The sequence below is a fragment of the Hordeum vulgare genome, chromosome 4H (genome assembly GCF_904849725.1).
Source record: "Hordeum vulgare subsp. vulgare chromosome 4H, MorexV3_pseudomolecules_assembly, whole genome shotgun sequence".
Taxonomy (NCBI): Eukaryota; Viridiplantae; Streptophyta; class Magnoliopsida; order Poales; family Poaceae; genus Hordeum; species Hordeum vulgare.
The window spans coordinates 95403662-95416395 of record NC_058521.1 but is presented as its reverse complement, the minus strand read 5'-3'; positions in this window follow the sequence as shown (position 1 = coordinate 95416395).

The following is a 12734-nucleotide window of genomic DNA, read 5'->3' as shown; positions in this document are numbered from 1 at the left end:
GGTAGATTTAGTTAGGTTAGTAGTTTTAGTTAGGATAGTTAGTTAGCTTGGTTAGTTAGGTGGAGGAGGAGAAGATGAGAAGAGGAGGAGGAGGAGGACGAGAAGAGGAGTAGGAGGAGGAGGAGGAGAAGAAGAAAAAGAAGAAGAAGAAGAAGAAGAAGAAGAGGAGAAGAAAAAATAAGAAGGAGAAGAAGAAGAAGAAGAAGAAGAGAAGAAAAAATAAGAAGGAGGAGAAGTAAGGAAGAAGAGAAGAAGAGAATAAGAAAAAAATAAGAAGGAGAAGAAGAGAAAAAATAAGAAGAAGTTGATTTTTTATTGTTTGGTATTTAGTGGTAGTTAGAATATTCTTTTTTAGTTACTTAGTGGTAGATTATTATTTTTGCTGTTTAGTGCTATCTAGGTTTAGCGATAGGTTTAGTTAGCTTTGATAGTTAGGTTAGTTAGTTAGTTAGCTTAATAGAAAGAATAGGAAGAATAAGAAGAGGAGAAGAGGAGGAGGAGGAGAAGAGGAGGAGGAGGAGAAGAAGAAGAGGAGGAGGAGGAGGAGGAGAAGACAAAAATAAGAAGGAGAAGAAGAAAAGAAGAAGAAAAGAAGAAGAGAAGAAGAAGAGAAGAAGAGAAGAAGAATACCTACTCCTCCTCCTTCTTCTCCTCCTCCTCCTTCTCCTTCTTCTTGATTTCTTCTTCTTCTCCTCCTCCTCCTCTTTGTTCTCCTCTATCTTATTCTCCTGACCTTATTTTCCCCAACAATGAGATAATTAGCCCATTTAGCTACAAAATGGCATAAAAACCTTGGTTAGGTCATGAATATTATATTCTTAACTTGTTTTCCTCTAAAATGACATAATTAGAATATTTGTGTTGATCAGGTGGATTTACATGTGATAGTTGTTTCGTCGCTGTTAGGTCTGCTGTGCGAAGACCTGCCCGTGTGTTGTACGAGCTCCACCCCTACATTCGTGGGTCAGTACAAATTTCATCTCCTCCCCGCCCCTTCATTTACTGTGGCTCGGTTTCCGCATGAAATTTCTAGATTTAGGTAATTAAATTAATTTATCAGATTGGAAGACAAAGGATAATATTAAGGCTAGAGTCGATCAAGAGACACTATGTCATAGACTGTTACAAAACATGCGAGAAGGCAAAGGAAAGCAGAAGTGGTCGAAGCCAAAGGCCTGGTTCAATCTTGGAAGGCCAGCTATGAGGGAAATTATCTTGTGGGTCAAAATGCACTTGATGTTCCCCGATGGGTATGCAACGAATCTAAAGAGGGGAGCGAGTCTTGAAAAATTAAAAATCTTTGGTCTCAAGAGTCATGATTGGCACATATGGCTAGAGCGGGTAATGCCGGTGATGTTATGTGGCTTTATTCCTGAGGATGAATGGCTAGTACTGGCAGAGCTGAGCTATTTCTTCCGTGTTCTTTGTGCGAAAGAATTGTCGCCTGGCGTGGTAGAAGACATGGAGGAGTTTGCACCGGAGTTGTTGTGCAAGTTAGAGAAGATCTTTCCACCGGGCTTCTTTAATCCAATGCAGCATTTGATTTTACATCTATCGACCGAGGCAAGATTGGGTGGGCCCGTGCAAGATCGTTGGGGCTATGCAACTAAGAGGATGCAGAAGACCCTTCGAGTTAAATGTAAAAATAAGCGTAGAATTGAAGCATCGATGGCTGAGGCATTCATTACTCAGGAGGTGACAAACTTTGTGAAAGCACACTACGAAGCCAAAAATCATCATTTGCATAATCCGAAGCCTCGGCACAATGATGCAGACCCTAAAAAGGTGGGTCCAACCTCAGCCTATTAAAAGGGAAGCTCGCACCAGCCGGTGCTTCGAAACCAATAACGTTGGATGTCGAAGAATGGCGGAACATTTTGTTGTATATCTTCAACAACCTAACAGAAGTGCGGCCGTACATCGAGTCAGTTCTCGACACTTTTCCCGTAACTTCTAATTCATTTGAACTGCTCTTATTCTCGGATATTTCAAACAGCCGTTACGTCGCCAAATTCTCGGATGGAGCGGTGATCGAAAATGATTTCATCGAAGAGTATGAGCTTTTGTCAAAGACAGGAGGTGGCCATCCCGGTTTCATCTCTTGGTTCAAACAAACGGTAATTATCAATAATGGACCGTTTCATTTCTTGGTCTAACTTGCGGCTAATGCAACAATCGTTTCGTATTAAACTTGTAGGCTAATTCAGAGTCTATGGATGCCGAATTGAGACAAGTCGCTAATGGTTTTGACTATAAGGTCTGTTCATTTGAGAAATACAACATTAACGGGTATCTCTTTCGTACCTTTGGCAAAGAGCTATCTATGCCCGACCAAAAATCTACAAATTGTGGTGTCTTTGCTATCGGCGAAGGTGTTATCGAGTATTATGGAAGAGTTGAAGCAATTTATGAACTTCAATTCTATGGTGAAAACCCACCGAACGTCGTAGTCTTCAAATGTTATTAGTTCCAGCAGAATAAGACTAGAAGGACTCGTGAACATATAGGACTAGTCGAAATCTATCCAAACACCCATTTAGATGTTCCCGATGTCTATATTACGGCTCAACATGCGACCCAAGTTTTCTATCTACCGTGGGCATGCCAAATGGATAAGAATCTGGAAGGTTGGTATGTTGTTTATGAAGTGCCGCCAAATGTCAGACCACCTCTCCCAAATGAACAGGATTATGAACCTCACATTAACCCAGACACATATGATGGAGAATTCTTCCAAGAAACACATCTTTCCAAGAAACGTTTCAAGAACCGCCGTGCTTCACCCAAGAACATGGAAGTAGACAGCGACAATGAATCCGACTCTAGCCCTGAGCCGGAACCAGAAGACCTGGAACTCGTAGAGGTTACTAATGCGGATGACATGTCAATGCTTCAACGATTAAAGGAAGGCCTTTCACAACTTCACGCCGTTGAACCCGACGAGCACGTCATTCATGAAGACATGCGTGATAGTGAAGATGATGATGCATTTATTGATGATGATTATTAGTTTGTAAGATTCACAACTTAAATTATATATTTTTTAATCTTTATTATTCATGTACATATTATTATTCATGTCAGTTATTCAATTTTTTTATGTTGTACTAATTTCTTTTAATCTTTATCATGGCAGGTCACCAGGTGTGGAAAGATGGTGGGCGCTGGTACAGATCGCTCGACGGGTTCTTCCCAGGCGCCCCGCACGAGGGGTGGTACTTCCCTTCCACCCCTATCTCTCCGTAGAGCCTTGGCTGACAGTCTGTCGACACCACCCGCGGGTTCTTCTTTGTCGGCGGCATTGCCCACTGGGAGAGGGGCTGGTCAGGTAGGGAAGAAGGGGAAGGGTGGGAGAGGTGGTGGCCGCGGAAGATCTAGGATGACTGTTGAGCCGTCCTCGCCACCACCACGAGCTCATTCACCCGAGCACAGGACTACTATGGTCGACCCGTTTCTGGAGGAGGCTACGGGGACTCCGTTCCAGGATCCTGGTGTTGACGAGCATTCGTCCCATGAGACTCCGGTCCAGGAGCAGCCTCGGGTCAAGGTGCATTCGGCCCACGAGACTACGGTTCTGGAGGCTTCACCCGACGTGGAGAGGTCCAGATGGGAGACCTGGCCGGATCGTACCGAGTTTCCGGATTGGACCGAGGGTCCGGGTGGCTCAGGGGGCGGGGATGGTGGGGATGAGCTTATGGATAGTGAGGGTGATGTGCAGGTGGACGGGGCCACCGTGTACAAGCGTGGTAGTACACGTCTCCCGGTCGCGTCGGCTACACGCGAGGAGAGGCCGGTGATTAAACCTGAAGGACATAGGTAAGTACATTGACTCTTGTTTTAACTTTTGCCTTCTAGTTTGTTCAAATATCTAATGCGTTGACCTTATCATACTGCAGGGGATGGGTACACCCTCTTGGAGTCCGCAGGCCGAACTCCGTCCTTGGTGTGCTTTGCCGGACAAATTTCCCCGGGTTTGTCACGTTGCCTGCTGAGGGTCAGGTTCCTACACTAGGATTTTCCTGGGAGCACTACCAGGCTGCACAGGCCCCGCCGGAGGAGATTATAGATGGTGTCTTATGCCACACGAGGGCCGAGATGGTGATCAAGAGCTTTTGGGTAAATTATCCTTTTACAGAATCTAAAACTAACAATATAGCTAAAATTAACCTTCTATAGGCGTGAGGATGGATGTGAGGAGGAGGCAGCCATACTGCCTCGTACAAGAAGGCAAAGACATTCTCTGAATATGACCTAGATGATCCCAACAACTTCACCATCAAATCATCCCACCAGAAGCTCGTGGCATACAGGGATGCGGGGAAGGCTACGAAAGGGGATGACTTTAACCCTAGCCAGGAACCTTTGGATCCAGAGCTGGTGATGATATCTGGTGGCGGGAGGCCCCATGGCTCGATAGCCATTGGAGATGGGATAATACGTTGTCCACTCACTCTCCCTTAGATCAAGGCGTGCCAGTCGAGCAGTTGTCCTGAGATAATGCGTCGTCCACGACCAGTCGATCTTGCCATCGAGGTTAGTTGTACGGACTAAGAACACTTTCATCTATTTCATTATGTGCGTCACCATAGACCATTAGTGTGGTAACGAGGAATGGTGTTTCAGGCTGCTCTTTAGAAAGAGAGATTGGCAAACCAGGCTGCTCTTCAGAAAGAGAGATTGGCAAGCCAGGCTGCTCTTGAGAAAGAGAGATTGGCTAGTCAGGCTGCTCTCGATGAGAGGGACCAGATCACGGCACGATTGATTGAGGAGGAGAGGTCCCAGAATGAGGCAGGTCAACGGGCCATGTACGAGCTTTTTGTGGTAAGTTTCTTTTCACATTAGCCAAATCATATGTGTAATGTCTGTTTCATTACTAACTAATACGACCCACTCTTCAGGGTATGTGCGAGAAGAGCGGTCAAGTCCCTCCGCCGATGCCCGTCTTCTCTTTGATTGGCACGGTGAGTTTCATTATAAACTAGTATTAATAATTGAGTGTCATCATGTTAACTGAGACATTGCAAAATATCTGTTCTGTAGAATAACTCCCGACCGGCATCGCACGACCCTTCTCCAAGTGTTTCTCCTCCTTGATGACCACTACGGTAAGTTTCTCTTCTCCTCTTTCATATTCTCCTTGCCTTAATTTCCCCAACAATGAGATAGGTAGCCCATTTAGCTCCAAAAAGACATAATTAGCCCATTTAGCTCCAAAATGCCATAATAAGCTCAAAATGGCATAAGAACCTTGGTTAGCTCATTAATGTTATATACTTAGCTTGTTTTCCTCTAAAATGAGATAATTAGCCCATTTAGCTCCAAAAAGACATAGTTAGCTAATTTAGCTCCACGAAGAGGAGAAGAGGAGAATAAATAGGAAAAATGAAAATAAAGAAGAAGAAGAAGAAGAAGAGAAGAAGGATAAGGACGACGAGGAGGAGGAGAACGAGGAGAAGACCAAGGACCTTCTAGTCCTTCTCCTCCTCCTCCTCCTTCTCTTCCTTCTTCTTTATTTCTTCTGCTTCTCCTCCTCCTCCTCTTTATTCTCCTATTTCATATTCTCCTTGCCTTAATTTCCCCAACAATGACATAATAACCTCAAAATGGCATAAGAACCTTGGTTACCTCATTAATATTATATACTTAGCTTGTTTTCCTCTAAAATGGGATCATTAGCCCATTTAGCTCCAAAAAGACATAATTAGATAATTTCGCTGCAACAAGAGGAGAAGATGAGAAGAAATAGGAAAAATGGAAAGAAAGAAGAAGAAGAAGAAGAAGAAGAAGAAGAAGAAGAGAAGAAGGAGAAGGAGGAGGAGGAGGAGAAGGAGGAGAAGGCCAAGGACCTTCTAGTTCTTCTCCTCCTCCTCCTTCTACTCCTTCTCCTCCTTCTTAATTTCTTCTTCCTATCCTCCTACTCCTCTTTCTTCTCCTCCTTCATATTATCCTTGCTTTAATTTTCCCAAAAATGACATAATTAGCCCATTTAGCTCCAAAATGCCATAATAAGCTCAAAATGGCATAAGAACCTTGGTTAGCTCATGAATATTATATTCTTAGCTTGTTTTCCTCCAAAATGGTATAATTAGCCCATATAGCTCCAAAAGGACATAATTATGTAATTTGGCTCCAACAAGAGGAGAATCAATAGGAAAAATGAAAAGAAGAAGAAGAAGAAGAAAAGAAGAAGGAGAAGGAGGACGACGAGGAGGAGAAGGCCATGGACCTTCTAGTCCTTCTCCTCCTCCTCCTTCTCCTCCTTCTCCTTCTTCTTGTTGATTTCTTCTTCTTCTCCTACTCCTCATATTTCTTCTCCTCTTTCATATTATCCTTGCTTTAATTTCCCCAACAATGACATAATTAGCCCATTTAGCTCCAAAATACCATAATAACCTCAAAATGGCATAAGAACCTTGGTTAGCTCATGAATATTATATACTTAGCTTGTTTTCCTCTAAAATGGCATAATTAGCCCATTTAGCTCCAAAAATACATTATTAGGTAATTTATCTCCAACAAGAGGAGAAGAGGAGAAGAAATAGGAAAAATGAAAAGAAATAAGAACAAGAAGGAGAAGGAGGAGGAGGAGCAGAAGGCCAAGGACCTTCTAGTGCTTCTCCTCCTTCTTCTTGATTTCTTCTTCTTCTCCTCCTCCTCCTCTTTCTTCTCCTATTTCATATTATCCTTGCTTTAATTTCCCCAACAATGACATAATTAGCCCATTTAGCTCCAAAATGCCATAATAAGCACAAAATAGCATAAGAACCTTGGTTAGCGCATGAATATTATATCCTTAGCTTGTTTTAATCTAAAATGGTATAATTAGCCCATATAGCTCCAAAAATACATAATTAGGTAATTTTGCTCCAACAAGAGGAGAAGAGGAGAAGAAATAGGAAAAATGAAAAGAAAGAAGAAGAAGAAGAAGAAGAGAAGAAGGAGAAGGAGGAGGAGGAGGATGAGAAGGCCAAGGACCTTCTAGTCCTTCTCCTCCTTCTCCTCATTCTTCTTGATTTCTTCTTCTTCTCCTCCTCCTCCTCTTTCTTCTCCTCTTTCATATTATCCTTGCTTTAATTTCCCCAACAATGACATAATTAACCCATTTAGCTCCAAAATGCCATAATAAGCTAAAAATAGCATAAGAACCTTGGTTAGCTCATGAATATTATATTCTTAGATTGTTTTCCACTAAAATGAGATAATTATCTCAAAAACATCATATTTTGTTCTTCTTCTAACTTCCTTATTCACATTTTTGCAGATTGGATATACTACATGCACGGAAGCTGGCATTCATGGAGTTGAACAATGTCGATGGATGAACTTTATATGTATATCATCTAGTTTTCATTTGAGTTGATGAACAATGGCGTACTATACGTATATATGGATAAACAGTGCAATACTTTGTATGTTGGTTCTTTCGATATATGGGGATGTACATTGATTTATATGTATATCATATATGTGTGGTGAATTATATATATGTGTTGGCAAGTATATGTGTGGTGAACTATATATCATATATGTGTGGTGAATTATATAAATGTGTTGTCAAATATATATATATTTATATATACATATGTGTGTGTGTGTGTGTGTGTGATGTGAAGTAATCTAAAACAGAAAAAAAATAGGTACTATATGGGCTCTTTGCCGTCCGCCAGCTTATGGCACAGGTCTTTGCCATCAGGTGGCAAACGGCAAAGGTGCCACATGGCACCCAGCTGTGCATCCTGGGGTGTCTATATAGGCTCTTTGCCGTATGCTTCCAGGGGGGAGACGGCAAAGAAGAGGGCATAGAGGAGGGGGGAGGAGGAGGAGGCAGACAACAAAGAGTGGAGGGGGGGAGGAGTAGGAAAACAGCAAAGAAGAGGGGGGAGGCAGATGACAAAGAAGAGAGGGGGGAGGCAGACGGCAAAGAAGAGGGGGAGGCAGACGGCAAAGCCTCCGTTAGCCCTAACGGAGGCAACGCATGTCGGCTGCCGTATCGAGCACTTTGCCGACTGCTCCTATGAAAAGCTGATGGCAAAGCTCTTTGTCGTCCGCTTTGGGGAGACAGACGGCAAAGAAGCTACGATGCGGTCGTAGGCTCATGCAGAAATTTTGCCGGCCGTGAGATTCTTTGCCGTTTGTGGTATTCTCTTTGCCGTCTGTGATGGCAGACGGCAAAGAAGCTGATTCCTGTAGTGCGGTTGGTGTCATCAACCAGGACTAAAGGCCCCCTGCCTGGCCTGGCCGCAGCGGCCACATGGAGGCCCACCTGTCCCGGTTCGTGTAAGAACTGGGACTAAAGGAAAAGGGCATTAGTAACGACCTTTTTGTCCCGGTTCCAAAACCGGGACAGAAGGCCCTTATGAAACGGGACAAAAGGCCCTTTTTCTACTAGTGGTTGCTAGCTTCTCTAGTGCTGCGCAACTTTCGCCGGTGCACAAATCCACAATATACCTTCCTCAAAACAGCCACCATACCTACCTATTATGGCATTTTCATAGCCATTCCGAGATATATTGCCATGCAACTCCCACCGTTTCGTCTCATGACTTGTGCCATCACTTTCAGATTGCCATTGCATGATTGTAAGATAGCTAGCGAGATGTTTCAACATCATACACTAAGCTAGATCGTTGCTCATCTCGGTACACTACCGGAGGCATTTCCTATAGAGTCATCATTGCTCTAAGTGTTGAGTTGTGAGTAAATAAAAGTTTGATGATCATCATTATTAGAGCATTGTCCCATGTGAGGAAAAAAGAGAGGCCCAAGTTGCCCACCAAAAAAAGAGAGGCCAAAGAGCCCAAACAAAAAAAAGAGAGAGAAAAAGAGAGAAGGGACAATGCTACTATCTTTTTCCACACTTGTGCTTCATAATAGCACCATGTTCTTCATGATTGAGAGTCTCTTGTTTTGACACTTCCATATACTAGTGGGAATTTTCATTATATGACTTGGCTTGTATATTCCAATGATGGGCTTCCTCAAAATTGCCCTAGGTCTTCGTGAGCAAGCAAGTTGGATGCACACCCACTAGTTCTCCTTTTGAGCTTTCACACACTTATAGCTCTAAGTGCATCCGTTGCATGGTAATCCCTACTCATTCACATTGATATCTATTGATGGGCATCTCCATAGCCCATTGATACGCCGAGTCGATGTGACCATCTCCTCCTTTTTTGCCTCACAACCTCCACCACACTCTGTTTCACCTATAGTGCTATATCCATGGCTCACGCTCATGTATTGCATGAGAGTTCAAAAAGTTTGAGAAAGTAAGAGTGTGAAAACAATTACTTGGCCAATACTGGGGTTGTGCATGATTTAAATTCGTTGTGTGGGGATGATGGAGCATAGCCAGCCTATATGATTTTGTAGGGATAACTTTATTTGGCCTTGTCATTTCGTAAGTTCATGATCACCTTACTAGTTTGCTTGAAGTATTATTATTTTCATGTCAATAGCAAACTATTGTTTTGCATCTTACGGATCTGAACATTCATGTCACATGAAAGAGGTTACAAAGGACAAATATGTTAGGTAGCGTTCCACATCAAAAAATCAGTCTTTATCACTTCCCTACTCGAGGACGAGCATGAATTAAGCTTGGGGATGCTTGATACATATCCTACGTATCTATAATTTTGGTGGTTCCATGCTATTATCTTGTCAAACTTTGGAAGTTTTGTATGCATTATATATCTTTTTAGGACTAACTTATTAACTCAGTGCCAAGTGCCAGTTCCTATTTTTCCGTGTTTTTGACATTTTTCAGAGGAGAATATCAAACGGAGTCGAAACAGAATAAAACCTCCGAAAAGATTTTTTTTTCCAGAATAGAAGATACACATGGATCTTGGGAACCAAGGCAAAGAGTCCTGGGGGAGGCCACAAGCCCCCTAGCTGCGGCCTGGGGAGGGGGCCGTGCCTAGCAGGCTTGTGGCCCCCCCGTGGCTCCTTTAAATCCCCGAAAATTCTGAAACCACGGGAGAGAGCCACGAAAATACTTTTCCGCCGTCGCAAGGTTCTGTCTCCGCAAGATCCCATCTGGGGCACGTTCTGGTGCCCTGCAGGAGGAGGGATTCGGACACAGAGGCCTTCCTCATCAACACCATTGCCTCTCCGATGATGCGTGAGTAGTTCACCATAGACCTTCGGGTCCATAGCTAGTAGCTAGATGGCTTCTTCTCTCTCTTGGATCTTCAATACAAAGTTCTCCATGATCTTCATGGAGATCTATCCGATGTAATCCTCTTTTGTGGTGTGTATGTCGAGATCCAATGATTTGTGGATTTATGATCAGATTATCTATGAATCTTATTTGAGTTTCTTCTGATCTCTTATATGCATGATTTCATATCCTTGTAATTCTCTTCGAGTTGTGGGTTTCGTTTGACAACTTGATCTACAGTTCTTGCAATGGGAGAAGTGCTTGGTTTTGGGTTCATACCGTGCGGTGTCCTCACCCAGTGACAGAAGGGGTAGCGAGGCATGCATCGTGTTGTTGCCATCAAGGGTAAAAAGATGGGGTTTATATCTATTTCATGAATTTATCCCTCTACATCATGTCATCTTGCTTAAAGCATTACTCTGTTTGTTATGAACTCAATACACTAGATGCATGCTGGATATCGGTCGATGTGTGGAGTAATAGTAGTAGATGCAGAAAGTATCGGTCTACTTGTCTCGGACGTGATGCCTATATGTATGATCATTGCCTTAGATATCGTCATGACTTTGCGCGGTTCTATCAATTGCTAGACAGTAATTCGTTCACCCACCATAATATTTGCTATCATGAGAGAAGCCTCTAGTGAACACTATGGCCCCCGGGTCTAATTCACATGATATTTTCAGCCTTACACTTTTACTTTGTTGCACTTTCCGCCTTCAGATCTCACTTTGCAATCAATCTTGAAGGGATTGACAACCCCTTTATAGCGTTGGGTGCAAGCTTGTTTGTGTTTGTGCAGGTACTCTAGACACTTGCCTTGATACTCCTACTGGATTGATACCTTGGTTCTCAAACTGAGGGAAATACTTACTGCTATTGTGCTGCATCACCCTTTCATCTTCAAGGGAAAAACCAACGCAAGCTCAAGAGGTAGCAGGAACCCACCCCACATGTTGTACGTCTTACGAGCATCGACTCTGGACAATATCAACCATGCGGAGACCAACAGTGTGCCTGGAACTCATAGAAATGGCATAGTCGCCTTACCTCGCACGACTCCATCATGAGAGTGACCACATATATCACTCGCGCCACTAGTAATGTGGCTCTTTGCTAGCACCCACCAGAGTAATCAACAAGGCCCCGTCCAATAAAGGGGTAACGTGGTCGTACAGGTAACATTGGGACGGTCGACACATCATTAATCTAATCCCATTTACGAAACCATACTCACACAAAATACCTGGTGCACCACTTCTCCGATAGTGGCCACCTAACTGATCATCACCCTCGGGCATTAGTGGCACCCGACGGGGTTTTCTTAAACCCTTGATTTATGTCATCATCATGATCATGCTAATGCTATTCTAACTTTACTTGTAAACATGATATTAGCATGACCCTCATAGGTGGTAGGATCAAGCTCAATGCATGTGCTCCGGAGGAGCCATCGGTAACATCACTTCAATGATTTACTGGCACTTATGATCATATGCAACGGAAATACTTGCTAAACTAACATGCAATATAACTTATGCTTAGTCATGGTCACAGGGCTCCTTGCCTTGGTCAGCTAGGTATCCGGGGTCTTCGAGGTCTTCCACTCCGATTCCCTCGTCACACGGATTTTCTATCATCGTCAAAAGAATAAATAAGAAATATCTCACTCAAAAACAGATCACAAAGTCATTTTAAAAATGTTCTTTATTACTGATAAATCTAAGTGGTTATTTTGAAAAATAATTGCCTCTGATTCCAATAAAGGAACATTTTTAAAATCAACCAAATAGAAGCAAATCAATTCCAATTTAGTCCTTTTTATTATTGTAAAACAGAATAGTTGCTGAAGAATTCATCCAAAGGTCTCATTAAATACTACATATTTTTAGAAGAATATCAGTGGACAAATTATATTTTTAAACTGGTTAAATATTTTTATAAAAATCTTTGAAATCAGATTTTAAAAACAAAAGAAAAATGGGCTAAGTCCCTGGCCTGGCTCGGCCTGGAACTGGGCCGGCCCAAGGCGCGCCGTCAGGTTTGAACCTGACGTGTGGGGCCCTGCGGTCAGCGTCTGCGGGTAGCAAGGGGGAGAGAGCTGGGCCACCGACAGGTGGGGCACACCTGTCGGGGTCGTCTCCTACCTCTGGCCAGAGAGGAGGGGGAGCACGCCGGCGAGGCTGTCGACATTCTCAAGCCCCAACGGGGACAAAAATGGGTTCGGCTCGTCGTCGCCTACATGCTGGTGGTCGGAACAACGACGGAGAGGCACGGGTTCGCCGGCGACGAGGAGGCCGCGGCGGAGGAGTTTCGGGAGGTGGTCGAGAGGGTAGCTAGGGGCACGAAAATGCTTGGGAAAGTTGGGGGAAAGCTTCCTGAGGTCGAGGGGATCAGTTTGGTGGGTCGAGGGTCAGAGGAGCCGTCGTGTACCCGGAGATCGACCGAAGCTCCTAGGCAGAGGGGCCTCGGTCGATCTCGAGCACTCGGGCTCTGCTGGCTTGTTGGTGTTGTTAGGGAGGTGCTAGTGGTCGTGGCGAAGCTATTTGAGGGGTGCTGGAGTGAGGGG